The sequence below is a fragment of the Micromys minutus genome, assembly GCF_963924665.1.
Source record: "Micromys minutus genome assembly, chromosome: 15".
Classification (NCBI taxonomy): Eukaryota; Metazoa; Chordata; class Mammalia; order Rodentia; family Muridae; genus Micromys; species Micromys minutus.
In genome coordinates, this window is record NC_137984.1 from 21,570,850 (window position 1) to 21,598,022 (window position 27,173).

Here is a 27,173-nt window from a genome sequence, read left to right on the forward strand (position 1 = left end):
ATCATCCATCCAAAAAATACAAATCTGCTCACACACAGTAGACGAGAATATCTAAGATAATGAATATAGCAAAATACTGCAATAGGCTCGAGAAACCAGTGGTGTTCCTCACACACAATAACTATTTTTAAAAACTCTACTGAAAATAAGATACCATGCAGCAGAGCAATAAAAACTCTAAAATACCCATGATTTCACAAAAATATACACAAATATTATGAAGAAAACTATAAAACTCGAATAAAGAAAATAGAAAGTCAGGTGTATGGAGTGCTTAAACATACCTGAATATGAAGACTTGATATTTAATGTTTGTAAGGAAAAGTATATGCAAACTATAAAATCTCAATGAAAATCCAAGCTAAATGACCGTTTCAAAATGTTTATTTATTATACATCCCAACCACAGTTTCCTCTCCCTCCTCCCCTTCAAGCTCCTCTCCCACTCTCTTCTCCCCAACCCAATCTACTCCTCCTCCTCCACAGAGAATGGTGGAATTCCCTCAGATGTTCCAGCCACACCATATCAAGTTGCAGTAAGACTAGGCACCTCCTCTCATATTAAGGCTCCCAGTTAGGAGTCCCACATGAAGATCAAACTACAAAGCTGTAACATATGCGCGAGGGCCTACGTCAAGCCCATGCAGGCTCCCTGGTTGGCGGTCAGTCTCTGTGAGCCCCTGTGGACCCAAGTGAATTGATTCTGTGGTTTTTCTTATGCATCCTTGACCCCTTTGGCTCCTAAAACCCTTCCTCCCCATCTTCTGCAGGATTCCCCCAGCTCTACTTACTGATTGGCTGTGGGTCTCTACATGTGTTTCTACCAGTCACTAGTTCAATCCTCTCTGATGACAATTGGGCTAGATGCCAATCTATGAGCCTCAGGATCAACTTTTTACATTATAAAGTTACTTTCTTCTAACTTTTATTGATTCTTTTTGAATTTCACATCTGGAACACCAATCTCACCCACCTCCCCATGCCTCCATATCCACCCTCCACTCTTCACCCCTGCAACCCTCCCTACCAAAAGGGAACGTTTTCAAAGTTTATACAGAAATGTAAAAATTCAAAAATATCTAAGTCAGTTGAAAAACAGGAGGATGATACCCATGAAATACAGTTGCTCTGCCAGAGACACATGTAAAATTAATGAAGTGGAACAGGAAACTCAGAATTGGGAAGTCAGCATGCAGTAAAGATGCCACCTATCTTGGTTTCATTTGGGTTAGGTCTGTGTCGCTGTGATAAACTACTGTCCAAAACCAACCTGGGCTGAGGTTTCATTTGAACCTTGTTTTGTTCTTCTACATGTGGTTGTCAAGTTTTCTGCACATCCTTTGTTTGGGGACCTTTTTCTCAATATGCTTTCGGCATCCAATTTCTAATAAATCATATGGCCGAAGCAGTATGGATTTATTTCTGCTCCCATTCTATATACCTGCATGTCTGCTTTTATGTCACAGTGGGCCTATTACTTTGGCTTTGTATGTAATATGGAGTCACGTATGGTGAAGCCTTCATCATTACTCCGAGGCTAATGACTGCTTTGGCTATTTGGAGTCATTTGTGTTTTCACGTGAATTTTTTTTTAGTTCAGTGTAGAATGTCATTGAAATTTTGACGGGGGCTGCACTAGATCAATAGATATTATTTTTAGTAATATGACCACAAACTAATTTCTGATCTATGAATATGGGGAGTCTATCCGTCTAATGCTTTCTTCAGTTTATATTGTCGGTGTTTTATAGTTTGCATAACTCTATGGTTAGGTTTATTCAGACGTAGATTGTTTGGGGGGTTATAAAGTTTGAGGGTTCTGTCTAACTTTCTAGCATGTTATTGGTGTCCATGAAAACGGCTAGTTTTGTATCGTCTGCTTTGCTAAATGTCTTGGTTCTCCAAGTTTTCTGGTCATCTTTAGGGTCTTTTAAATATAGGATATCATTAATAAATAGAGATAGTTGGATTATTCATTTGCTTCTCTGGTAATGACTTCAAGTTCTATACTGACAAAGAGTGAACTATGGACAATTGTGTCACTTTTCTGATTCTGAAAATAAAGCAACATGTGTTGTTTAATTGTGTTCTCCTTAAAGATTGGTAAAATTGGAAAAAAAAGGTGACATGGCAGTTCTTTTAAAGCTGGGCATTCTCTGCGGTGGCCAAGGAGCTCAAGCTGGTACTCCAGACCTGCTAATGTGTCAACATTTCTCCAGGATCAGCCTACCCCAGGATGGTGGGGTACCCAGCACATTCACCTGCCACCAAGTCACCATTCTGGTTCCAAGGCTGAGTCTCTCCACAGTGAGAGGGTTTTCAGTGTTTTGCTCTTGGGCCTGCTTCCGGCTGGGTACTTGACTCCCTGCTCTGTGGTGGACTACTTTCTGGCTTCAGCCCTCACCCTGCCCAATTACTGGGGCCTTAAAGAAGTAGTTACTGACTATGTTCATGGGGATGCACTGTAGATGGCTCTTGGCAGTTTCAGCTTTGATCTTTGCTGGGCTTTGCTACTTCAATTACCACAATGTAGGCATCTGCAGAGCAGTTGCCATGGTGTGGAAGCCCTGACCTCTTGGATTAGCACTTTGATTACATAGCTCCTTGCCTCTGCTTTATCAGTGCTGCTCACCCCACAATGAGGAGAGAATGAATAGTAAGTCCATTGGCAGACTTATCAGCCTTGGAACCAGAATGGTAGCTTGGTGACGGGTGAATGTGCTGGGTGCCACGCCATCCTTGGGCAGGCTGGTCCTGGAGAAATATTGACACATTAGCAGGTCTGGAGATTATCAGAATATCTTCTATATCATGGTTGTTTTCTGAAAGTTTTGTTGTGTTGTTGTTGTTTAGGAAAAGGTTTGAGGAGTTAGGTTCAACCAATCGTGAGTCTCAGTTCCGTATTCCACCGAGTATGGTCACCAGCTGACATGAGTCACGATGTAACTGAACATTTCATGAGGTTGTGTTGCCTTTGACCACCGTTTCATAAGGAGAGCCAGCTAATTGCTATCAGGATAAGAGTAGACTCCTCTTCTCAGGCCAAGAGGGAGGACTGTTCACTTATGGGTCAGACTTTCCAGAAAATTGCAAAGTATTCCATTTGGAACCTTCCACTCTTTTTCAGGTGACACCAGCTGTTGATTGCTCTGTTTCTAGAGAACTTTTTTATTTTAATTATGTTTTTAATAATTTAATGTAATTTCTTTTTTTAATAAATCGAACAACTTTATTTTAAAAAAACAAAGATAAATGTACAGATTTTAAGCATTTTTGCATTAAAGTATACAAATACATTTTTGTCAGTACTTAATTTTTTTTTAAAGGCTTGATAGTGTGCATTAAAATCTTACTAGTTACAATGAGCATAAAGTACATGTAAAACAAGATGTAAGCAGGAAATAGTCAACGTTTTCTTGGTGTGTAAAGATTAAGCATAATGGTCATTCATTTTCTTTTATTCTTTCATTTTTATTTTTGAACTTTTTGATTTTTTTCCTGAACTTCATATAGTCTGTGAGTTGTTTCTGGGGTGTTCAGAGCTTTCTGAGGTTAGTATCCAATTATCAGTGACTGCATATTATGTCTGTTCTTTTGTGACTGGGTTATCTCACTCAGGATGATATTCTCTAGATGCAACCATTTTCTTAAGAATTTGGTTAAGTCGTTGTTTCTGATAGCTGAATAGTACTCCATTGTGTAAATATACCACAATTTTTGTATCCATTCATCTACTGAAGGACATCTGGGTTCTTTCCAGCTTCTGGCTATTATAAATAGGGCTGCTATGAACATTGTGGTGTATGTGTCTTTGTTGTATGTTGGAGCATCTCTGGGGTATATGCCCAGAGTGGACTAACTGGGTTTTCAGGTAGTACTATGTGCAATTTTCTGAGGAATCATCAGACTGATTTCCAGAGTGGTTGTATTAGTTTGCAACCCCACCAACAGTGGAGAAGTGTTCCTCTTTCTTTGCAGCCTCACCAGCATCTGCTGTCATCTGAGTTTTGGATCTTGGCCAATCTGACTGGTGTGAGGTGGAATCTCAAGGTTGTTTTGATTTGCATTTCCCTGATGGCTAATGATGTTGAGCACTTCCTTAGATGCTTCCCAGCCATTCGATATTCCTCAATTGAGAACATTTTGTTTAGCTCTGTACCCCATTTCTTAATAGGGTTGTTTGATTCTCTGGTGTCTAACTTCTTGAGTTCTTTGTATACCTTGGATATGAGGCTTCTATCAGATGTGGGGTTGGTAAAGATTAGAGAACTTTTAATCAGGAGGGGCTCTCAATTACTGATTTTAAAAATATTTTCTTTTTTTTTTTAATTTTTAGGAAGGAAATTGAGAAAAGCTAGATGTAGAGAAGTTCAATTTAAGGAGTTCTGCTTTGTAGATGGGTTAAAATAGGATAGATTGCAAGCAGACTTACTCTTCAAATATATCTCACTGGTGCAGGAATAAGTTGTCCAAAAATATAAGACTAAGTAATAAACTGTCTTCCCACCATGGTAATTGTTAATGAGAAAGCGTACTTAGAAAAAGCAAAATTTTAAAATAAAACATTATGTAAGAAAAAAAAAAGATTGGTAAAATCAAGACCATTCATTTCCAAATGACTTTTCGATAATTCTATTCCAACATGGTAGATATTGTACTAATTTTGATACTGAAATGTGTTGACTATAATATCACATTGGTGCTTACCATTATATTATATTTTGCCTTCATAAACCTCTGTGTGAATGTCTCTATTCTGGACTGCTCTGGGATATATTCCTTGGATACATCTGGGTTCTAGAATACGCGTACACTTTGAACAGCAGTCCGTACTAGGAGTGAATATTCATACAAACCTTCATATGATCCAGCTTTAAACACATCGTCAATCAAGTGTGGCAAATTTATCACGCCCGCTGTCTCATTTTATATTTCTCTCATTACCAATAAACTGGAAGGCTTTTCTGGACAACCCAGCATATTCAGTTCTTCTGTAAATTGCCTGCACATAGCCCGTGCTGGCTTTTCTTATTCTCTTAGTTCTTTCTTCTTGGTTTGCAAGACTCTCATGTTATATATACTAGTCACCAAAGCACTAAAAATATTTTGATCTCATTTGTAATTTACTAATTTTGTACATGCACCATTTATTTAATTTAGTGATTAATTTTAAAGTAACCAAAGCCAACATATACCCTATTCCTGGTGGTATGCCTCCCACGGGCTGCTGTATACTCGGTTTGGGGACTGCCTTTGATGAGGTATAAATGCAATTCATTTTTATTTTTCTCCCCAGAATTAGTTACAAATAAGAGGTAGAATAATCCATTTTCCCCTCAATTATTTGTGGCATTCTTATGGCAAACTGTGGTTGTAAACTTGACACAACTGAGAAGAGGAACCATCAATTAAAGAATTGCCTACACATACTAGCCTGGGAGCATATCTATAGTGCACATTTATTTTTTAATTGGCATGGGGTTGGGGTAGCTCACTGTGGGTGGTATAATGCCTGGGTGGGTGGGCCTGAGCTGTGTAAGAAAGGCAGCTGAATGCTGGCCAAACAGCCAGAAGAAGAGGCTACCAAGAAGCCTTCTCCCATTCCTAATCCTCAATTAGTCTCTGGTTCAGTTCCTAATTCCAGGATCCTGCCTTGAGGTCCTGAGCTGGCTTTGCTTTGGCCCATTTCTGATGACTGGAAAGTCCAAGTACATAGCACTGGGGAAGGCCTCGCACTGCTTTTCCTCACAGAGGAAGCCTGCAGAAGATGACCCAGGCCTTCTAGTCTACATTTGAAGTTGTTTCGGAACAGAGTTTAGAAACATCTTTTATTTGGGCACAGGTGTTTGCCTCACCTTAACAGGATAATATCATCAGCAGGAAGATGGATGCTCAAAGAAAAGCGATGAAGTCTGAAGAACAAAAGCAAATCTGAAAAAAAATCAACCCCTGCATAAAATTCACCTCTTCACAGAAGTCATGTTCACACAGAGACTGACCGGTGTCAACCTGTTCCTTTTCATATAGCTCTAGGAATCATTTAATCCCAGAAAATATCTCCCTACTTTTATATACAGTAGATCTAGACAACGATCAAGGATTTTTATTTTTTTATTATGATTATTGTGTGTGTATTCACACATGGGTGGGGTGGGGGGCATTTACAGCCTGGTGTGAGTGTGGAGGTCAGAGGATAACCTCTGGGGTCAGCTGTATCTTTCTGTGGATTCCAGGGACCATATTCAGTTATCAGGCTTTACCCACAGAGACATCTTGTCAGACCCACAATTATGCTTTTGAGACAAACACATCTTCCATCATTTTACTTCCTGGTGTTATTACTTACTGTTGCTTTGGATATGCATGACTCACAGTTTTCTAGAATAACCAAAGCACCCCCTGAAAAGACTTCATGTCATTATAGGTATTGTTCATGAAAATCATATAAATACTTTTAAGTACAAGGTAAATTAAAATTCACTCTGCCACCTATCATAACCCCATATGGGCATCTTGATACACAGTTCACTTAGGATAAGATTGTCTTTCTTTCAGGAAGTTAGAGGCAAACAAACAAACAAACAAACAAACAAAAAAAACCCATCAGAACACGGGAGCTGAAAGAGAAGACAGACATGACTTTGCACCCCCATCAAACAAGCCTCGGTGTGGTCTTTATTCTGTACTCTGGTATTCTTAAGCCTTTTCTGTGCCCTCTTTATTAAACTTCACAATCACCTGTTAGAAACTATTCTCATACTTATTACAATGAGTTTCTCCAGTGCAGCCAAAGAGTCCAAGGCTTTTCATTGAAACCTTCCGACCATGTTTCCAAAAGCAGCAGCTTCATCAACCAAAAAAAAAAAAAAAAAAAAAAAAAACGCTCTATGCTCAGTCTTGGACAAAAGCAGAAAAAAAAAAAAAAAAAAACATGTTGTTCTGGCCCAGGGAAAGCTTTGTTCTTTCTTTTTCAAACAGCTGAATGGACTAATTCTACTCCACAACCTTTAACAATGAATGGCACATACACCTCCCTTTTAATCAAAGCTGTGGCAGGTTTTGTAAAACAAAAAATATCTGCATAGAGAATGTAAATCATTTCCAAATCCTCAAAGTTCAAGATCCCCCTGCAAAGCATTACCAAGTTGAATAGAGAAAAAGAAAGAAAACAAAAAACGTTTATTTATTTTTCAGTTGGAATCAGCTGGTGGGGAGAGAGAGGAAGAAAAGGCCTGACTGTTCCATTATTCTGTTCCTGTCTAGCATCAGGCTGGTCTCAGTAAAGGACTAGTTACACTTTAGCTGGGTTTTGGGTTAGTTTTCTGCGACGATAACTCACCATAACATCCCAGGCTGACCTGGAACTTTAAAGTCCTCCTGCTTCAGCCTCAGAATGTTGGGATTGCAGGCGTGTTGTGCCACACACAGACTCAGTTCACACGTATGTAATGAACAGACGTAACCATCATTCTCAAACAAATGAGTTATAAAAACCATGAGGTTTGAGAAGCTGCGTTAGTTGGTCTTGGTAAAAAGCAATAAAACATTTTTTCTTTAACTAAATCATTATAAAATATTTATCAACACGCTTTTAGATGACTAGAAGATGAGAAATAACACAGAGAGTTTCTGTATACTGTTCCCTCTCTCCTGATGATAACATGTTACCTAATCACATTCTATTTACCAGACTAAGAAGTGAACATTAGCAGCACTTCTGGTGGAAGGAGACTTTGGTCCCATGTCACCGCCTTCTTCCCCTCCCAAGACCTTGCAGGGTCCCATGTCACACTTGGCCACCACACTTTCTTAACCTTAATTAATGTGCAAATTTCTCAGTCTACCCATTCCCTTTTCATGACCTTGGCGCTTTTGAAGAATATAGATAAAATATTTTCTAAAGTTCTTTGCATCTGGTTTGTCTGACACTTGCGACCACACTGATATACCAGGAGCATCCACAGGGGTGATGTCCTCATTTTGCTCATACCATCATGACAGGGTGCTGTGACTCATTCTGGTGATGTTAACCTTGATCATTTTTTTTTCTCCACTGTAAAGTGGCTTTTCCTCCTCCTCTCCATAGTCTATTCCTTAGAGGGAACTTTCTAAGTCAAACTCAAATTAAAAAAGAAACAGCTCCATTTCCTGGCAGAGGAATCTGTGGTTACGCATCAAGAACACCATAGTAAAGAAAATGCTTTGTCAAGAACTCTCAGGTCATCCAAATACCCACTTCACCTTCAAGTTACAGCTACTACAATTCTCTGCCTTCACCAACTCCTGCTACAGCAACCATGACTATTGAAAATTGAATTACAGAGAACTGAAAGTAACTTTCATAAACAATGACAGCCCACAGAACTCTGACTTCAAAGAGCCCTTCTTCCTTACAAGTGCACGTTTTAAACCTTGTTAGCCTGTAACAAGTCAAGTCTGTGGGACATGCTCATGCAAAGAAAGTGTCTTCAGTTAGGGTACAACAGCTATTTCTTCTCTCTCTAAAGAGTCAAAAGAAAGTGATAGGTTGTCTTCCATTTTCATCTGGTCATAAAATGTTGTAAAGCTTGATTCTGTACTGGGCCCCTTGTAGCCAAGAGGAATAAACCTGAATAGGGCAAACATATAGATGCTGTTGCTTGGGACTCTCCATCTTTCAAGCTCTGGATCTTATTTTGTGAAATAACAAATCTTTCCATTACATGTTATAATTTTAAGTACTACTTGAGGCTGAAGGGGACCCTAGTTGACATATTCATTATACTAATAAGGGGCTTTCTAGAAAATTCAAGAAATGGGAAGATTTACAGTGCTCAGAAGCGGTCTCATGGATGTGCTCAGGTCTGTGTCCTGAGTAAAGTTTTTTCAGGGCTCGTGTCCCTACAAAGGGAGACTGGTAGTATATGACACAAACAGATAGGGTTTTAGAAATGGTTTTGCCCTATAGCTCAGGATGCCCACAGTCTTGAGGTCTTCAGAGTTGTGTGTTTGGATTTGAGGCATGCACCATGACCACAACATGAGAACTGGAAGTAAAACTTTCACTATTCTCAGTTTCTCGTTGTTTAGGGAATTTTGCTGTATAGGTTGAACGTGACCTAACCAAAATGATGGAAATAGAAAATGTTTGATTTGTGTGTTATTGTCTATATGTATCTGTGGTGGGAGTGTCTGTGGCATATACAATCACCTGTGAGTTTATGGCGGCCAGAATTTAACTCTAAAGTGTCTTCCTTAATTGCCCTCCACCATAGGTCTTTTAAGACAGTCTCCTTACACCTGGAATTTTGGCTAGAATGGCTGTGTTGGATGAGGGTCTCTTCCCTCCCCCGGTGTTGAGGCTACAGACGCATACCACTCTGCCACAGCATACAGTGGCACAGGTACTTGTATAGTAAGTACTTTACCCCTGAATCATGTCCTCAGACCCAGATCTGGGGATTTAAAAGATACCTAGATACATATACCAAGGTGTTTTGAGAGCATCCTAAGTCTAAAAATAAAACATATTTCATATACATCATTTAAAAATAACCTGAAGGTAATTCATGCAATGTTTACACTAAGTTTGCTGTTTTCATAGTAACTCGTCATGTGACCAGGAGTGGAGTTTCCTGCCCTTGCATCTTGTTGGTATTCAAGTTTCTGATCAGAGCAGTTCAGATTTTTATTTAAAAATTGGGGTTGTTTTCTCATTTTCAAAATATTTTAAAAATTATAACCAGTTTATAAAACTAAGCAGCAGAATTTTGTTGGTTGACAGTGGGAAATTAAAGGCACAGATGTAATATGACATCTTTTTTAGGTCTACCCATGTCTGAACAGTGAACCTGTTATCCTAGAGGGAAGTGAAGGCCTTGATGATTCTTAGCTCCCTTCTGTTGGAGGAAGGGTAAGTACTGTTTAAAATAGTTACTCTTGTTGTATTTTGAAATGGGTTAGAAGTAACCTTTTAACAACTTAGTACCCAATTTAAATATATGTGTGCTTGTCATTCAATTAGTTCAGATTCCAAATTTCTTTTAAAAATTTCCCATTTCTAATCTTTATAAAAAATGTAATCAATTAGCTGTCCATATACAGCACCATTGAGGGCTCCTGCATAGGATTTGTGAATGAGCTGAGACAGGACATGCTGGCATCTAGATACATTTTCTTTTCTTTTTTTTTTTTACACAACTTTATTTTGCAAAACAAAGATAAATTTACAGATTGTAAACATTTTTTTCCTTAAAATTATACATTTTTGTCAGTACTGTTTTTTCAGACATTAAAATAATTTTTACATAAAACCATGTGAATATATTTTTTAGTCAGTACTTGATTTTTTTCAAGGGCTTGACAGTATGCATTGAAAACCTAATAGTTACAATAAGCATAAAGTACATGCAAAACAAAATGCAACATGGAAATAGTCAAAGTCTTCTTGTTTTGTAAATATATGTATATTTTTTTGTTTTCTTTATTTCTTGGACTTCATACAGTCTGTGAGTTGTTTCTGGGGGAGTGCAAGCCTCTGGGGTTAGCATCCCACTATCAGTGACTGCATATTATGTCTGTTCTTTTGTGACTGGGTTATCTCACTCAGGATGATCTTCTCTAGATGCAGCCATTTTCTTAAGAATTTGGTTAAGTCATTGTTTCTGGTGGCTGAGTAGTATTCCATTGTGTATATGTACCACAATTTTTGTATCCATTCGTCTTCTGAAGAACAGCTGAGTTCCTTCCAGCTTCTGGCTATTATAAATAGAGCCGCTATGAACATTGTGGTGCATATATCTTTGTTGTGTATTAAAGTGTCTCTGGGGTATATGCCCAGAAGTGGAATAGCTGGGTCTTCAGGTAGTACTATATCCAATTTTCTGAGGTATTGCCAGACAGATTTCCAGAGTGGTTGTATTAGCTTGCAACCCCACCAACACTGGAGAAGTGTTCCTCTTTCTCCGCAGCCTCGCCAGCATCTGCTGTCATCTGAGTTTTGGATCTTGGCCAATCTGACTGGTGTGAGGTGGAATCTTAGGGTTGTTTTGATTTGCATTTCCCTGATGGCTAAGGATGTCGAGCACTCCCTCAGATGTTTCTCGGCCATTCAGTGTTCCTCAAATGAAAACGTTTTGTATAGCTCTGTACCCCATTTTTTAATAGGGTTATTTGATTCTTTGGTGTCTAGCTTTTTGAGTTCCTTGTACACCTTGGATATTAGGCCTCTATCTGATGTGGTAATGGTAAAGATCTTTCCCATTCTGTTGGTTGCCATTTTGTTTTCTTGACGATGTCCTTAGCCTTACAGAAACTTTGCAATCTCATTAAGTCCCATTTGTTAATCTTTGACCTTAGAGCTTGAGCCATTGGTGTTTTGTTCAGGAAATTTTCTCCTGTGCCTATATGTTCTAAAGTTTTCCCTACTTTCTCATCTAATAGTTTCAGTGTATCTGGTTTAATGTGGAGATCTTTGATCCACTTACACTTGAGCTTTGTACAAGGAGATAAGAAAGGGTCTATTTTCATTCTTTTGCATGCTGAGTGCCAGTTGTACCAGCACCATTTGTTGAATAGGCTGTCCTTTTTCCATTGAATGTTTACTGCTCCTTTGTCAAAAATCAGGTGACCATATACATTAGGGCTCATTTCTGGATCTTCTATTATATTCCATTGATCCACCTGCCTATTTCTGTACCAGTACCATGCAGTTTTCAGCACAATTGCCTTGTAATATAGCTTGAGGTCAGGGATAGTGATTCCTGCAGATGTTTTTTTGTTGTTGAGGATGGATTTTGCTATTCTAGGTCTTTTGTTATTCCATATGAAATCACACATTGATCTTTCCAATTCCATGAAGAACTGGGTTGGAATTTTGATGGGGATTGCATTGAATCTGTAGATTGCTTTTGGTAGAATGGCCATTTTTAAGATGTTGATTTTTCCAATCCATGAGCATGGGAGATCTTTCCATTTTCTGAGATCCTCCTCAATTTCTTTCTTTAGAGGTTTGAAGTTATTGTCATACAGGTCCTTCACTTGCTTAGTTAGAGTCACACCAAGGTATTTCATAGTTTTTGTAACTATTGTGAAGGGTACCTTTTCCCTAATTTCTTTCTCCACATGTTTGTCCTTTGAGTATAGGAAGGCTACTGATTTGTTTGAGTTAATTTTGTATCCAGCCACTTTGCTGAACTTGTTTATCAGCTGTAGGAGTTCTCTGGTGGAATTTTTGGGGTCACTCAAGTACACTATCATGTCATCGGCAAAGAGTGATGTTTTTATCTCTTCCTTTCCAATTTGTATCCCCTTGATCTCCTTTTGCTGTCTAATTGCTCCAGCCAGGATTTCGAGTACTATGTTGAATAGGTAGGGGGAGAGTGGGCAGCCTTGTCGAGTCCCTGATTTTAGTGGGATTGCTTCAAGTTTCTTGCCATTAAGTTTGATGTTGGCTGTTGGTTTCCTGTATATTGCTTTTATTATGTTTAAGTATGGGCCTTGGATTCCTGTTCTTTCCAGGACTTTTAAAATGAAGGGGTGTTGGATTTTGTCAAATGCTTTCTCAGCGTCTAGTGAGATGACCATGTGATTTTGGTCTTTGAGTTTGTTTATATGGTGGATTACATTGATGGATTTCCTTATGTTAAACCATCCCTGCATCCCAGGGATGAAGCCTACTTGGTAATGATGAATGATCGTTTTGATGTGTTCTTGGATTCGGTTTGCAAGGATTTTGTTGAGTATTTTTGCATCAATGTTTATAAGTGAGATTGGTCTGAAGTTCTCTTTCATTGTAGGGTCTTTGTGTGGTTTAGGTACGAGGGTTATTGTAGCCTCAAAAATGAGTTGGGTAATATTCCATCTGATTCTATCTTTTGGAATAGTTTGGCGAATATTGGTGTTATATCCTCAATAAAAGTCTGATAAAATTCTGCACTGAACCCGTCTGGACCTGGGTTTTTTTTTAGTTGGGAGGCTTTTGATGACTTCTTCTATTTCTTTAGGTGTTATAGGGTTATTTAGATGGTTTACTTAGTTCTGGTTTAACTTTGGGACCTTGTATCTGTCTAGGAATTCATCCATTTCCTCCAGATTTTCCAATTTTGTGGAGTATAAGTTTTTGTAGTAGGATCTGATGATTTCTTGAATTTCTTCAGTTTCAGTTGTTATGTCCCCACTTTCCTTTCTGATTTTGTTAATTTGGATACTCTCTCTTTGCCCTCTAGTTAGTCTGGCTAGGGGTTTATCAATCTTGTTGATTTTCTCAAAGAACCAACTGTTGGTTTAGTTGATTTTTTCAATGGTTCTTTTAGTTTCTATTTGGTCTATTTCTGCCCTAATTTTGATTATTTCTTGCTGTCTACTCTTTTTGAGTATATCTGCTTCCTTTTGTTCTAGGGCTTTTAGCTGTGCTGTCAGGTTGCTGATGTGAGCTCTCTCCAGTTTCTTTTTGGAAGCACTTAGGGCTATGAGTTTTCCTCTCAATAATGCTTTCATTGCATCCCATAGGTTTGGGTATGTTGTGTTTTCGTTTTCATTGAATTCTAGAAAATCCTTAATTTCTTTCTTTATTTCTTCTTTGACCCTGCTATCGTTTAACAGAGCATTGTTTAGTTTCCATGTGTATGTGGGCTTTTTGTTGTCTTTGTTGTAGTTAAAGACCAGCCATAGACCATGGTAATCTGAGAGGATGCATGGGAGTATTTCAATCTTCTTATATCGATGGAGGCTCGTTCTGTGTCCAATTATGTGGTCAATTTTCGAGAAGGTGCCATGGGGTGCTGAGAAGAAGGTGTATTCTTTTACTTTGGGATAGTATGTTCTGTATATATCTATTAATTCTAGTTGGTTCAAAGTCTCTGCTAGTTTTGCAGTGTCCTTGTTCAGTTTCTGTTTCCCTGATCTGTCCATTGGTGAGAGTGGGGTATTAAAGTCTCCCACTATTATTGTGTGGGGTGAAATGTATTTTTTGAGCTTTAGTAGGGTTTCTTTTATGAATGTGGGTGATTTTTTATTTGGAGCATATATGTTAAGGATTGAGAGTTTCTCCTGACAGATTTCCCCAGTAATGAGTAAAAAGTGTCCTTCCTTATCTTTTTTGATAACTTTTGGTTGGAAATTTACTTTATTCGATATTAGAATAGCCACTCCAGCTTGCTTCTTGGAGCTGTTTGCTTGAAAGTTTTTTTCCCACCCTTTTACTCTGAGATAGTGTCTGTCTCTGTCTCTGAGATGAGTTTCCTGTATGCAGCAAAAGGCTGGATTTTGTTTATGTATCCAGTCTGATAGTCTATTTCTCTTTATTGGGGAGTTGAGACCATTTATGTTAATAGATATCAAGGAATAGTTGTTTCTGTTTCCTGCCATTATTGCTTTTTTGGGTTGAGTTGTGTCTGTGTTTTTTTCTTCTTTTAGTTTTCTTGTTTAGGAGTTTTCTTGTTTTTACTAGGCTGTATTTTCCCTCATTGTATTGGGTTTTCCACCTATAATTCGTTGTAGTGCTGGGTTTGTGGTCAGATATTGTGTGAATTTTGATTTGTCTTGAAATATCTTCGTCTCTCCATCGATGGTGATTGATAGTTTTGCTGGGTATAGCAGCTTGGGCTGGCACTTGTGCTCTCTTAAGGAGTGCATGATGTCTGTCCAGGCTCTTCTAGCTTTCATAGTCTCTGTTGAGAAATCGGGTGTGAGTCTGATTGGTCTGCCTTTATATGTTACCTGACCTTTTTCCCTTACTGCTTTTAGTATTCTTTCTTTACTTTGGGCACTTGATGTTTTAAATATTATGTGTCAGGAGGTATTTCTTTTCTGGTCCAACCTATTTGGAGTTCTGAAGGCTTCTTTTACGCTCGTGGTCATCTCATTCTTCAGGGTAGGGAAGTTTTCTTCTATGATTTTGTTGAAGATATTTACTGTTCCTCTTAGTTGATACTCTTCTCCCTCTTCTATTCCTATTATCCTTAGGTTAGGTCTTCTCATTGTGTCTTGGATTTCCTGGACATTTTGGGTTAGGAGCTTTTTGTTTTTTGCATCTTCTCTGGCTGTTTTGTCTATGTTTACAATATTGTCTTCTGCCCCCGGGATTCTCTCTTCGATCTCTTGTAATCTATTGGAAATGCTTGCTTCTGTGACTCCTGATTTCTTTTTTTGGTGTTCTGACTCTAGGGTTATCTCTTTTAGTGTTTTCTTTATTGTGTCAATCTCTGTTTTAATTTCCCTCTTCCATTCCTTTATTTCTTTGGTTCTGTTTTCCTCTAGTTCTTTGAGTTGAGTGTTTTTCTTGTTTCTTCTTTAAAAGCTCTGAATCTTTTTGCTTTTCCTCCCTTTCTTGTTTAAGTATCTCTATCAGCATCTTGAGGTATGATTTCAGGTCTGTGTCTTCTTTTTCTGGAGTGTTTGGAATTCCGATGTTTGCTGTTATGGGAGAGCTGGGCTCTGGTGTTGCTAGATTGTCTTGGTTTCCTTGGGATATACTCTTTCTCTTTCCTCTTGCCATTTTGTTGTCAGTGATATGTTCTTGCCTTTCCCTTGTATCTGGTCTGTGTCCCTGGTTCTCCACTGGTTCAGGTGTCAGATGGGTCAAGCCCTGTTTTATGCCTCAGAGTCGTCGGATGTGAGCAGAAGTTCCAACGTTCTGTTTCTGTTTGCTGGATCAGGCACGGCAGGGCAGGGCAAGGCAGGGGGTGCACTTTCCGTGTGTACTCCACAGAGATCTCTCTGCTCCTCTGCAGCCCAGGTCTCCCACCCACCAGTTGCTCAGCCTCTACCAGCCTCAGTTCCGGGTGGCAGATGGGACAGGCTCTGCTCTGCGTCCTGAAGTCGCCTCCGGGTGGAAACAGAAGTTCTAATTTTCTGTTCCCAATCACAGTTGCTCAGCCTCTATGAGCCACCGATCCGGGTGGCAGGTAGGCCAGGCTCTGCTCTGCGTCCGGAAGTCGCCTCCGGGTGGAAACAGAAGTTCTAATTTTCTGTTCCCAATAGATGGATCGGGCAAGGCGGGGCAGGGCAAGTTATGGTGTGCACTTTCTGTGTGCACTCCGCAGAGATCTCTCTGCTCCCCTGTAGTCTTGGTCTCCCACTCACCAGTTGCTCAGCCTCTATGAGCCACCGTTCTGCGTGGCAGGTAGGCCAGGCTCTGCTCTGCGTCCGGAAGTCGCCTCCGGGCGGAAACAGAAGTTCTAATTTTCTGTTCCCAATCGCAGTTGCTCAGCCTCTATGAGCCGCCGTTCCGCGTGGCAGGTAGGCCAGGCTCCGCTCTCTAGATACATTTTCTTTCTCGGAAAACTCTGAGTATACAATTCTTATCTTTGAACTCTGTAACAATCACTTCACTGTTCTGGTATTTAATGTTGTGGTGAATGAGCCTGAGGACAAACATATTTTCTTCTTGGTGACAACTTCTTTTCTTCCCCTTTAGCTACTGAAAACACTTTCTATAACTTTACTAGGATATTCGGTGTTAGCCATTATATATTTATTGTTTTCTATAAAACATGTTTTCTAAATTTCAAGACATTTTACTCTACTTCTTGTGGGTTTTCTTTTGTGATATTTTTTATTCAATTAAACTATGTTATGCCTCTGCTACATCATGTTATCTGTCTTCCTTGGCTACCATCTAGTCTATACTCAATCATATTTCACTGGGATGTTTTCTTTCTGAGATGCATTTGAACACTACCTGTCCTGGCCATGTCCTGTTCTTTCTGTGTTGAAGTTATATTAATTTTTACAGTATATTTTTAGAGCTCCAACAGCTCATTTGTTATCCTCTCATTTATTCTGTGGGCACTTTATTGTTTTAATCTAACCAATGCCCCCTGACATGCTAGTATGGCTAATACCTACACATTCCAATATATTGCAGTGATAGTGGGTGGCCAGTCATCCTTTATTCCTGAAAACTGTTCAAAGTAGTCACGTGAAAATGGCACTTGTTTCTTTTGGTTTATTACTATTATTATTGTTATTATTATTATTTGACAGTTTCATACTTATATATGATGATTATTAGTTGGTTGCTCTAAGTGTGAGCCCACCCTAGTATACAGAATGAGTTTTAGAACAGTCAAAGGTACACAGAAAAACCCAGTCTCTGCCATATGCCCCACAAAAAAATTCTATTTGATGCAACCCACTTTAATACAAATTAATGTACCACTATTTTTGTTTTTCTAATAACTACTAATTATGTTCTGTCTCTTAGTTAAAAAAATTAAAATTATAATTCTAGTTGCGCATGCCAGGTGATCAAGCCAGTACTACAATGTATGTATAGTCAGTTATTATAGTAATTTAGCTTCCATAATTGTGTCTTTTTAATCCAGGTGTTCTTCTGCTTTCCATCTTCACCCTGAAGCTAGACCTGTGCCACAGCTCTCCACAACTCAACTCCCAGAAGTGCTAACACACCTAAGATCACAGGCTTACAGGCTCACCGGAGGAAAAAGCTACAGTCAGATGTAGTAAGACTAGCTACCACCAGAGATAACAAGATGGCAAGAGGCAAGCACAAGAACATAAGCAACAGAAACCAAGGCTACTTTTAGAACCCACTTTTCCACCACTACAAGCACTGGATTTCCCAAAACACCGGAAAAGCAAGATTCTGACTTAAAATCACATCTCATGATGATGATAGACGACTTAAGGACATAAATAAATCCCTTAAAGAAATACAGGAGAACAAATATATATAAGTAGAAGCCCTTAAAGAAGAAACACATGAATCCCTTAAAGAAATACACAACCAAAAAGGTGAAGAACTTGAGCAATAAACCATAGCTTCCAAAGAAATAGAAGCAGTCATTAAAAGACTCTCAAATAAACAAATAAGTCAAGGACCACATCATTTTACCGAAAAATTCTATCAGACCTTCAAAGGAAACCTAATACCAATACTTTTCAAACTATTTAACAAAATAGTAATGGAAGGAACACTACCATATTCATTTTATAAAGCCACAGATATTCTTATACCTAAACCGCACAAAGACCCAACAAAGAAAAAGATCTTTAAGGCCACCTTCCCAATGAATATTGATGCAAATATATTCAACAAAATTTTTGCAAATAACTCCCAGAAAATTAAATCAAAAAGATTATTCACCACAATTAAGTTAAGTTGGCTTCACCACAGGGATGCATGGATCAAAATACAGAAATCTGTAAAGGTAATCCACTATATAAACAAACTCAGAGGAAAAAAAAATCAAATGATCATGTCATTAGATGCTAAAAAAGCATTTGACAAAATCCAACACCCCTTCATGTTAAAGTCTTGGAATGATCAGGAATTCAAGGCTCATACCTAAACATAATAAAATCAATATAAACCAAACCAGTAACCAACATCAAACTAAATGAGAGAAACTTGAAGCAATTCCACAAAAAACAGGAATTAGACAAGGATGCCCACTCCCTCCCTGTCAACTAGATATAAAACTTCAAGTTCTGGGGAGAAAAATTAGACAACAAAAGGTCAAAAGGATACAAATTGGAAAGAAAGAAGTCAAAATATCACTATTTACAGATGATAAGATAGTATGCTTAGGTGACCTCAAAAATTCCACCAGAAAACTCCTACAGCTGACTAAAAACTTCAGCAAAGTGGCTGGATATAAAATTAACTCAAACAAATCAGCAGCCTTCCTCTACTCAAAGGAAAAACAGGATGAGAGAGAAACAAGGGAAAAGACACCCTTCATAATAGTCACAAACAATATAAAGTATCTTGGGGTGACTCTAACCAAGCAAGTGAAACATCTGCATGACAAGAATTTCAAGTCTTGGGAGAAAGAAATTGAAGAAGACCTCAGAAGATTCAAAGATCTCCCATGCTCATAGACTGGTAGGATTAATATAGTAAAAACGGCCATCTTGCTGAAAGCAATCAAGATGCAATGCAATTTCCTCCGAAATTTCAATTCAATTCTTCAGAGAGTTACAAAGAGCAATTCTCAATTCATTTGGAATAATAAATAACCCAGGCTAGTGAAAACTATTCTCAATAATAAAAGAATATCTGGGGAAATCACCATCCCTGATCTCACACTGTACTACAGAGCAATGTGATAAACACTGCATGGTACTGGTACAGAGACAGGCAGTTAGATCAATGGAATAGAATGAAGACCCAGAAATTAACCCACACAGCTATGATCCTTTGATCTTTGACAAAAAAGTCAAAACCATCCCCTGGAAAGACAACAGAATTTTCTTTTTTATATATAAAAGATTCTCTGCATTTACATTTCAGATGTTATTCCTCTTCCCCAATCTCACTCCCCACCCCATCCTATTGCCTCCATGAAGGTACTCCCTCTCCCAACTCAGCACCTTGGTATTCCCCTACACTGAGAAAATGAGCTTTCACTGGACCAAAGGTCTCTCCTCCCATTGATGTCAGAAAATGCTATCCTCTGCTGCATAAGCACCTGGGGCCATGGATCACATTATGAGATCTCTTTGGTTGATGTTTTAGTCCCTGGGAACTGTGGTGGGTTTGGTTAGTTGATCATTTTGTTCTCCCCATAGGGTTAAAGACCTATTTCATCTTTTTCAGTCCTTTCTCTAGCTCCTTCATTTAAGCTCCTGGTGTTCAGTCTGATGGTTAGCATCCTCCTCTGTATGAGCGTGGTTCTGGCAGAGCCTCTGAGCCTGCATCCATATCTGCCTCCTGCCAGTACGCACTTCTTGGCATCAGCAATAGTGCTTGGATTTAGTGGCTGCATGGATCCCCAGGTGAGGCAGTTTCTGGATGATCTTTTCTCCAATCTCTGCTCCTCTATTTGTCCCTTTATTTCTTCCCCTGAATGTTTTGTTCTTACTTCTAAGAAGGACTGAGGCATCCACCTTCTGGCCTTCTTTCTCTTTGAGCTTTATAAGCTCTGTGCATGGTTTCTTGGGTATTCTGAGTTTGGGGCAGGGGTGGCTACTATCTGCTTAAAAGTGAGTACATGCCATGAGTGTTCTTGTGTGACTGGGTTACTTCACTCAGGATGATAGCTTCAAGTTCCATCCATTTTCCTAGGAATTTTATGAAGTCATTGTTTTTAATAGCTGAGTAGTACTCTGCTGTGTATATGTTCCACAATTTCTATATCCATTCCTCTGTTGAAGGACATCTGGGTTCCCTCCAGCTTCTGGCTATTATAAATGAGGCTTCTATGAACATGGTGGAGCATGTGTCCTTATTAGATGTTGGAGCTTCTTTTGAGTATGTGCCCAGGAGTGGTATAGCTGGGTCCTCAGGTAGTACTATGTCCAATTTTATGAGGATTCACCAGACTGATTTCCAGAGTGATTGTACCAGTTTACAACCCAACCAACAGTGGAGGAGTGTTCCTCTTTCTCCACCTCCTCGCCAGCATCTGTTGTCACCAGAGTTTTTGATATTAGCCATTCTGACTGGTGTGAGGTGGAATATCAGGGTTGTTTTGATTTGCATTTCTCTGATGACTAGGGATGTCGAGCATTTCCTTGGGTGCTTCTCAGCCATTCTATATTCCTCAGGTAAGAATTCTTTGTTTAGTTCTATACCCAATTTTAAATAAGATCATTCAATTCTCTGGAGTCTAACTTCTTGAATTCTTTGTATATATTGGATATTAGCCCTCTATCAGATGTAGGATTGGTAAAGACCTTTTTCCAATCTGTTGGTTGCTGTTTTGTTCTTTTGACAGTGTCCTTTGCCTTACAGAAGCTTTGCAATTTTATGAGATCGATTCATGATCTTATAGCATAAGCCATTGATGTTCGGTTTAGGAAAATTTTCCCTGTGCCTATGTGTTCTAAGCTCTTCCCACTTTCTGTTCTAATAGTTTCAGTGTACCTGGTTTTATTTGGAGGTCTTTGATCTACTTGGACTTGACCTTCGTACAAGGAGATAAGAAAGGATTGATTTACATTCTTCTGCATGCTGACTGCCAGTTTCACCAGCACCATTTGTTGCAAAGGCTGGAAGACAGCATTTTCAAGAAACGATGCTGGCTCAACTGGCAGTCAGAATGTATAAGAATGACAATTCATTCTTATCTCCTTGTACAAAGCTCAAGTCTATGTAGATAAAAGACCTCCACATAAAACTAGATATACTGAATCTAATATTATAGAAAGTGGGGAGGAGCCTTGAACACATGAACACATCGGAAATTTACTGAACAGAACACCAATGGCTAATGCTCTAAGAACAATCTGAAAATGGCACTTCATAAAATTGCAAAGCTTTTGTTAGGCAACAGACACTGTCAATAGGACACAATGGCAACCAACAGACTGGGAAAAGATCTTTACCAATCCTATACCAGATAGAGGCCTAATATCCAATATATACAAAGAACTCAAGTCAGACTCCAGAGTACTAAATAACCATATTAAAATGAGGTACAGAGCCAAACAAAGAATTGTCAACTGAGGAATACTGAATGGCTGAAAAGTATCTAAATGAATGTTCAACATTCTTAGTCTTCAGGGAAATGCACATCAAAATGATCCTGAGATTCCACCTCACACACCAGTCAGAATGGCTAAGATCAAAAACTCAAGCAACAGCAGATGCTGGCAAGGATGTAGAGAAACACTCCTGCATTGCTGGTGGGGTTTCAAGGTGGTAGAACCTCTCTGGAAATCGGTTTGTCAGTTCCTCAGAAAATTGGACACAGTACTACCTGAGGACCCTACATTACCAGTTCTAGGCATATACCCAAAAGATATTCTAATATATAACAAGAATGCATGTTCCACTGTGTTCATAACATCCTCATTTATAATAACCAGAAGCTGTTAAAAAAATCCAGATGTCCAGAAAATGTGGTACATTTATACAATGGAGTACTACTCAGCTATTAAATAGAAAGACTTCATGACATTTTCTTTTGCAAATGGATGTAACTAAAAATATCCTGAGTGAGGTAACCCTGTCACAAAAGAACAGACATGGTATGTACTCATTGATAAGTGGATATAAGGGGGGAAAAAGCTAAGAAAACTTGTGGCTTAATTCACAGACCCTATGAATCTCAAGACTATAGAAGACCAAAATGTGGATGCTTCAGTTTTACTTAGAAGTGGGAATAAATAACCATGAGAGGTAGAGGGTGAAAGGGGTTTGAGGGGAAGAAAGGAGGGACATGTGAAAGTGGGTTAGGGTCAGGTATGCGAGGAGATTGGGGAGGAGAAATACAGAGGGTCAGGAAATTGAACAGCGGTGTGTAGTAATGGGAGATGGGGAACTGGGGGTAGCCACCAGAAAGTCTCAGACACCAGGAAAGCAATAGTCTCCCAGGACCCAGTGGGGATAACACTAGTTGAAATACCCCACAAAGGGCCTGGGGAACCTATAGAAACCATATCCAGAGGTTAGGCATGGCCCGAGATTAAAGGATGGGTTCACCCACCCATCTCCAAAATTTTAACCCAGAATTGCCTTTGTCTAAAGGAAATACAGGGACAAAGAGTGGAGCAGAGACTGAAGGAAAGGCCATCCAGTTACTGCTCCACCTGGGGATCCATCTCACAAGCAGCCACCAAACCCAGACACTATTGCTGATGCCAACAAGTCCTTGCTGACAGGAGTCTGATATAGCTGTTTTCTGAAAGGCTCTTCCAGAACCTGACAAATACAGATGCAGAAGCTTGCAGCCAATCATCTGACTGAGCATGGGAACCCCAATGTCAAAGATAGAGAAATGACTAAGGAAGTCGAAGGGGTTCGCAACCCCATAGGAAGAACAACAATATCAACCAACCAGACTCCCCAGAGCTCCCAGGGACTAAAACACTATCCAAAGAGTACACACGGAGGAACTCATGGCTATAGCTGTATATGTAGCAGAGGATGGTTTTATCTACCATCAGTGGGAGGGAAGACTCAATGCCCCAATGTAGAGGAATGCTAGGGCAATGAAGCAGTGTGTGAGTGGGGGAGCACCCTCATAGAAGCAGGTAGAGAAGAAAGAGATGGATGGTTTGTGGAAAGAAAACCTAGAAGAGAGATAACAATTGAAATGTAAATAAATAAAATATCCAGTAAAAAATACAGTATGAAATCCAGGTACAATGTTGTTTCTATTTTCAATTGGTAATCAGTTGACGTTGACAATAATCTTTCTGAAATGCTATTTGCAAAACTGCTTTCGAGGAGAGAAAAACAAAAATAACACCCTTCAAACAACTGCTTTTTAAATTTTTAATTTCTTTTTTCTATTTATGGTGTGTTTCTCTGTGTATACCCACATGTCATACGATACATTTCAAGGTTTAAAAACACATTTCAGGAATTCCTTTTTCTGAGGATTCAACTCCAGACATAAGGCAGCACCAAGTGCCTTTCTCAGCTTGGCCATGCTGTTGGGGTAGACTTTTAAATTCTAAAGTCAATTCGTTTTTTCAATTTTCTGGCTCAAAATTGTGCTAATGCGTATCACTATGAATTCTGTGGTTTTCTCCTTTTGCATTCACTGCAATAAGGAAGCTGTGGTTCCTTGAAAAGCTATCAGTGAGAATGAACACTAGAGACCTGTTTTCTGTAGCACAGATACTGACTCCTCCTTAAGAGCGTGGCCCTGGGTTATCAGAACTTACAGCCACATCACTTGGCTCCAAACTTCAAAATAAGACAGTCTTTAGTTCTACTTGCTCTCCTGACAAGTGAGCAAGTGCTTAGTACCCTTCGGTCAGGAATGATTTCATCCAGACACATGACAACTTTTTTTAACTTCCTGGTCTTGAATCTTCAACACTCTCTCACTGCTATGCCAAACGTCTTCAGTGCAGTTGTCCGGAGGGAATCTTGAAGCTTCTTAAGTAATTTTCATTGCTTCAAGTACAGCATGCAGTCTGGCAGCAGACAAAAAACGTGTGACCAGAGGATAGATAATTTAGGACGTCAGCCCTCTATGGTGTGTGCCAAAGGGAAAATGACTGAAAGGCCACAGTCCCACTTTATCTATGGCCTTTGATGACATCCCTGTGACACTTGTCTTGAGATTCTTGTTCTCTTCTTGCCACAAAACACAAGAGAGCTAATTATTTCAATTTACATGCACATTATCACCAAGACCCTGTGTAACCATAGCTACTGCCTTTCAGTCATAAGCCCCCCCCCCCCCGTTCACTATCCCTACATCTTCTCATCCCCATCTTCATAAAGTAGAACATGTCTCGCCTCCTGTTTTCATCTGGCTTTCTCCTTTAAGATACCCAAGAAGTATCAGTCTTGCCATGAATTAAGGAGGCGGGCAGGATGCAGTTTCTCAGCTGTCTCGGAGCAGGGGAGCTGGAGAAGATGCACTTGCTCATCCAGCGTACCTCAAGCTGTGGGGAATAAAAGTGATTTAGATCCAGGGTTTACTCAGGTTAGCTGTCTAGCCGTAGAGATGAAATACGCGTGTTAGTTATGACAAGACAAGGAGAAAGTGACACAACTCACACAGAGAGAGGCTCCCTAGAGAGGGAAAATGGAGGAGCTGGCAAGTTCTTGCTGATGGGATCTGACCAACTCTCACAAAGATGGATTTGGGGATAAATAGGCTTTGGATGGGTCCAGGAGGGGGCACTGATGAAGCTGCAGGCTTATGAAAAGACACAGGGTATGACAGGACACCAGGGCATACCCCCATCTCCTCACAATTTAAAAGGTGCCGAGAGTCCTTAGACTTGGAACCAAAGCTATGATCAGTCCCCAGCTTTACTGGCTTTCCATCACGTAGCTTAGTCACCTCCCTGTTCTCTGCTGTCCTTCTGTAAAATGGGGAAATGATTGCTGTTTTGATGTATATGTCATAGTGCCAACAAAATAGAATACCAAAGGAAAGGGTATACCGAATGATTATGACTACTTTTATCAAGGATCTCCTCCCTGCTCACTCTGTATTGCTGCCTCTAGACTGTCTTACAGTCCTCACCTTGCACTCAATATTCCATTGTCTTCCAACAGAAAGATTAATACCAAGAATTTCATTAAATAAATGGTCATCTCTGCTTCTTTATAGGCTGAGTATCGGCACTATTATTTCCGATTTTAAGACAGATCCAGATTGACATCCTAAATAAAACTATCCTCAGAATTTACAAACCCCAAAAGACCCAGTGGGAAGCATGAAGCTCCCACATCCCACGACACTGGAACTGGTGTTCTGCATCTTCTCTCAATGTCATTTCACTTGTCAAGTAGACAGACAAATTGCCCTGCTGTGGGGCAAAAGCAAAAGGCACAAAGACCTTCAATGATCTCTGGGATTCCCTACCGGTTAATCTGGGTGTAGAGAAACTTGATGTCATGAAGTAAATGTGACTTTAGTCCACAGAGCAGAATGATGATCACAGGAGTCTGCTAAGTGACTATGACTCTTTCTTCTTTTGTCTTTTTTCTTTTACAAAAGCAATGTAACAAAACTTATACATTTTTGTCATTGTTATCTATCCAGCCTTCTCCAAAAAAATATACCACCTTCTCTGCAAAAATAGAGTTTAAGAGAAAAGACACTCGGATCCCCGCATTGTGTCACCTGTGTCCTAATCAGGATTATCTCCTTAAAGATCCATCAGAATAGTTGTTGGTGCCCTGTCTTAGTTAGGGTTTTATTGCTGTGAACAGACATCATGACCAAGGCAAGTCTTACAAATAACATTTAAATGAGACTAGCTTACAGGTTCAGAGGTGCAGTTCATTATCATCAAGACAAGAGCATGGCAGCATCCAGGTTTTATATCTTCATCCAAAGGAAGCCAGAAACAGACTAAGCATCCTTGGGCAGCTAGGAGGAGTGTCTCCAAGCCCACCCCCAGAGTGACACACTTCGTCCAACAAGGCCATACCTTCTAATAGTGCCACTCTCTGAGCCAACCATTTGCAAACCATCACATGCCCCAAGCACACTCTAGAAGCTGGCTTCACAGAACCTGGTGAGGAATGAGTTATTGACCATCTCTGTTCTGGAGTACCTACCAAGGCAGCTCTTCCCACCTCTGCTCAAGGAGATTGACACTCAAAGAAAAGCAAAGATGATTAGGCTCCTAGTGGAGTACTGGCACTACTCTTGACTTCATGTTGGGTTGGTTGCTGATTAATTACCCAAACTTGAAGACCTTCCAGGTTATACTGAATGGAGTAGACACATGGCTGTAAAGAAAGTATTGCTCAAGGATGTGCAGGTTTCAAGTGGTTGACTTGAGGAATGGATACCATGCCTCCTTGGATATGCAGGATGAAAGAGAAGGTAGAGACCACTTAGTAGAAACTATGTTTAAGGAGCAAGTAGTGGAGGGCCACTCAAGATACACAAGAAAGCAGCACCTGAGGATGTTCAGTGACCTTTCTTTTATGTCTTCTCTGCATGAAGATAAACATCAAACACAGTTGTTGAAGCGGGCAAAGGAGGGAAGAAATTTTCTGCATCTGTGCTGTGAGAAGTTGGATATCAAAGCAATAGAAGTGTCCAAGGTCAGGAAGGTGTTAAAATTTTTACTGCCAGAGTTCATCAAGGAGTTGAACTGAATAGAGTGAGGAATCTGTCTAAACTGGCAAAGTTTGTACTGTACATTAGCAAGATGGGAAATCTTCAGAAACTCATGCTAGTATGCGTCTTTGTAACAAGTACTCACACATCCAAGGAGGAAGGGAAAGTCACCAAGTTCATTTCACTGTTCTCCAAACTCAGGTGTCCCCAGCATCTCACTACTGATGATGTCTGTTTTCTCACAGACCACATGAAAGAGTTGTTCATGTGTCTGGAGGCCCCATTGCTGTCCCTCAAGATCACTCTGTGCCGGCTTTCTCAGTCAGACTTGGAGTCATTTGCCCAGTGTTGTAACTACAGTCAGTGTAAGCATCTGTGTTTGAGAGGTTACACATTAACTTAATTGAATGTGTTGCCTCCGAAGGTTTTCTTAAAGAGTGTTGCAGACACACTGCAAATTTTGGAAGAGAAGACTGTTGGATGAATGACTGTCACCTCAGTATCCTTCCTCCTGCTCTGACCCAATGCTCCGAGCTCATTAGCATTAATTTGTATGACAATGACATCTTCATGGATGTTCTGAAGGACTTTCTCCATCACACTACCAACCTGAGCTAGCTGACCACAGAAATGTACCCTGCTCTACTAGAATTCTATGAGTTGGATTATGTCGAACTCATGAACAAACTTATAGTTGTAAAGCAGTCCAAGCCAATCTGGTTTGGTTCCTATTCA

General features: G+C 39.7%; 2 pseudogenes across 2 annotated transcripts; both read left to right on the top strand.

Annotated features, from left to right (window-relative positions):
• The first annotated feature begins 2,127 nt into the window (after positions 1-2,127).
• Positions 2,128-2,571, top strand: LOC308430311 (succinate dehydrogenase [ubiquinone] cytochrome b small subunit, mitochondrial-like; annotated as a pseudogene). Its single transcript has one exon. The product of its transcript is annotated as a succinate dehydrogenase [ubiquinone] cytochrome b small subunit, mitochondrial-like (transcript).
• Positions 2,572-9,296: 6,725 nt separating this feature from the next.
• Positions 9,297-27,056, top strand: LOC308430312 (preferentially expressed antigen in melanoma-like protein 7; annotated as a pseudogene). Its single transcript has 2 exons — positions 9,297-9,383; positions 25,879-27,056. The product of its transcript is annotated as a preferentially expressed antigen in melanoma-like protein 7 (transcript).
• Positions 27,057-27,173: the final 117 nt, after the last annotated feature.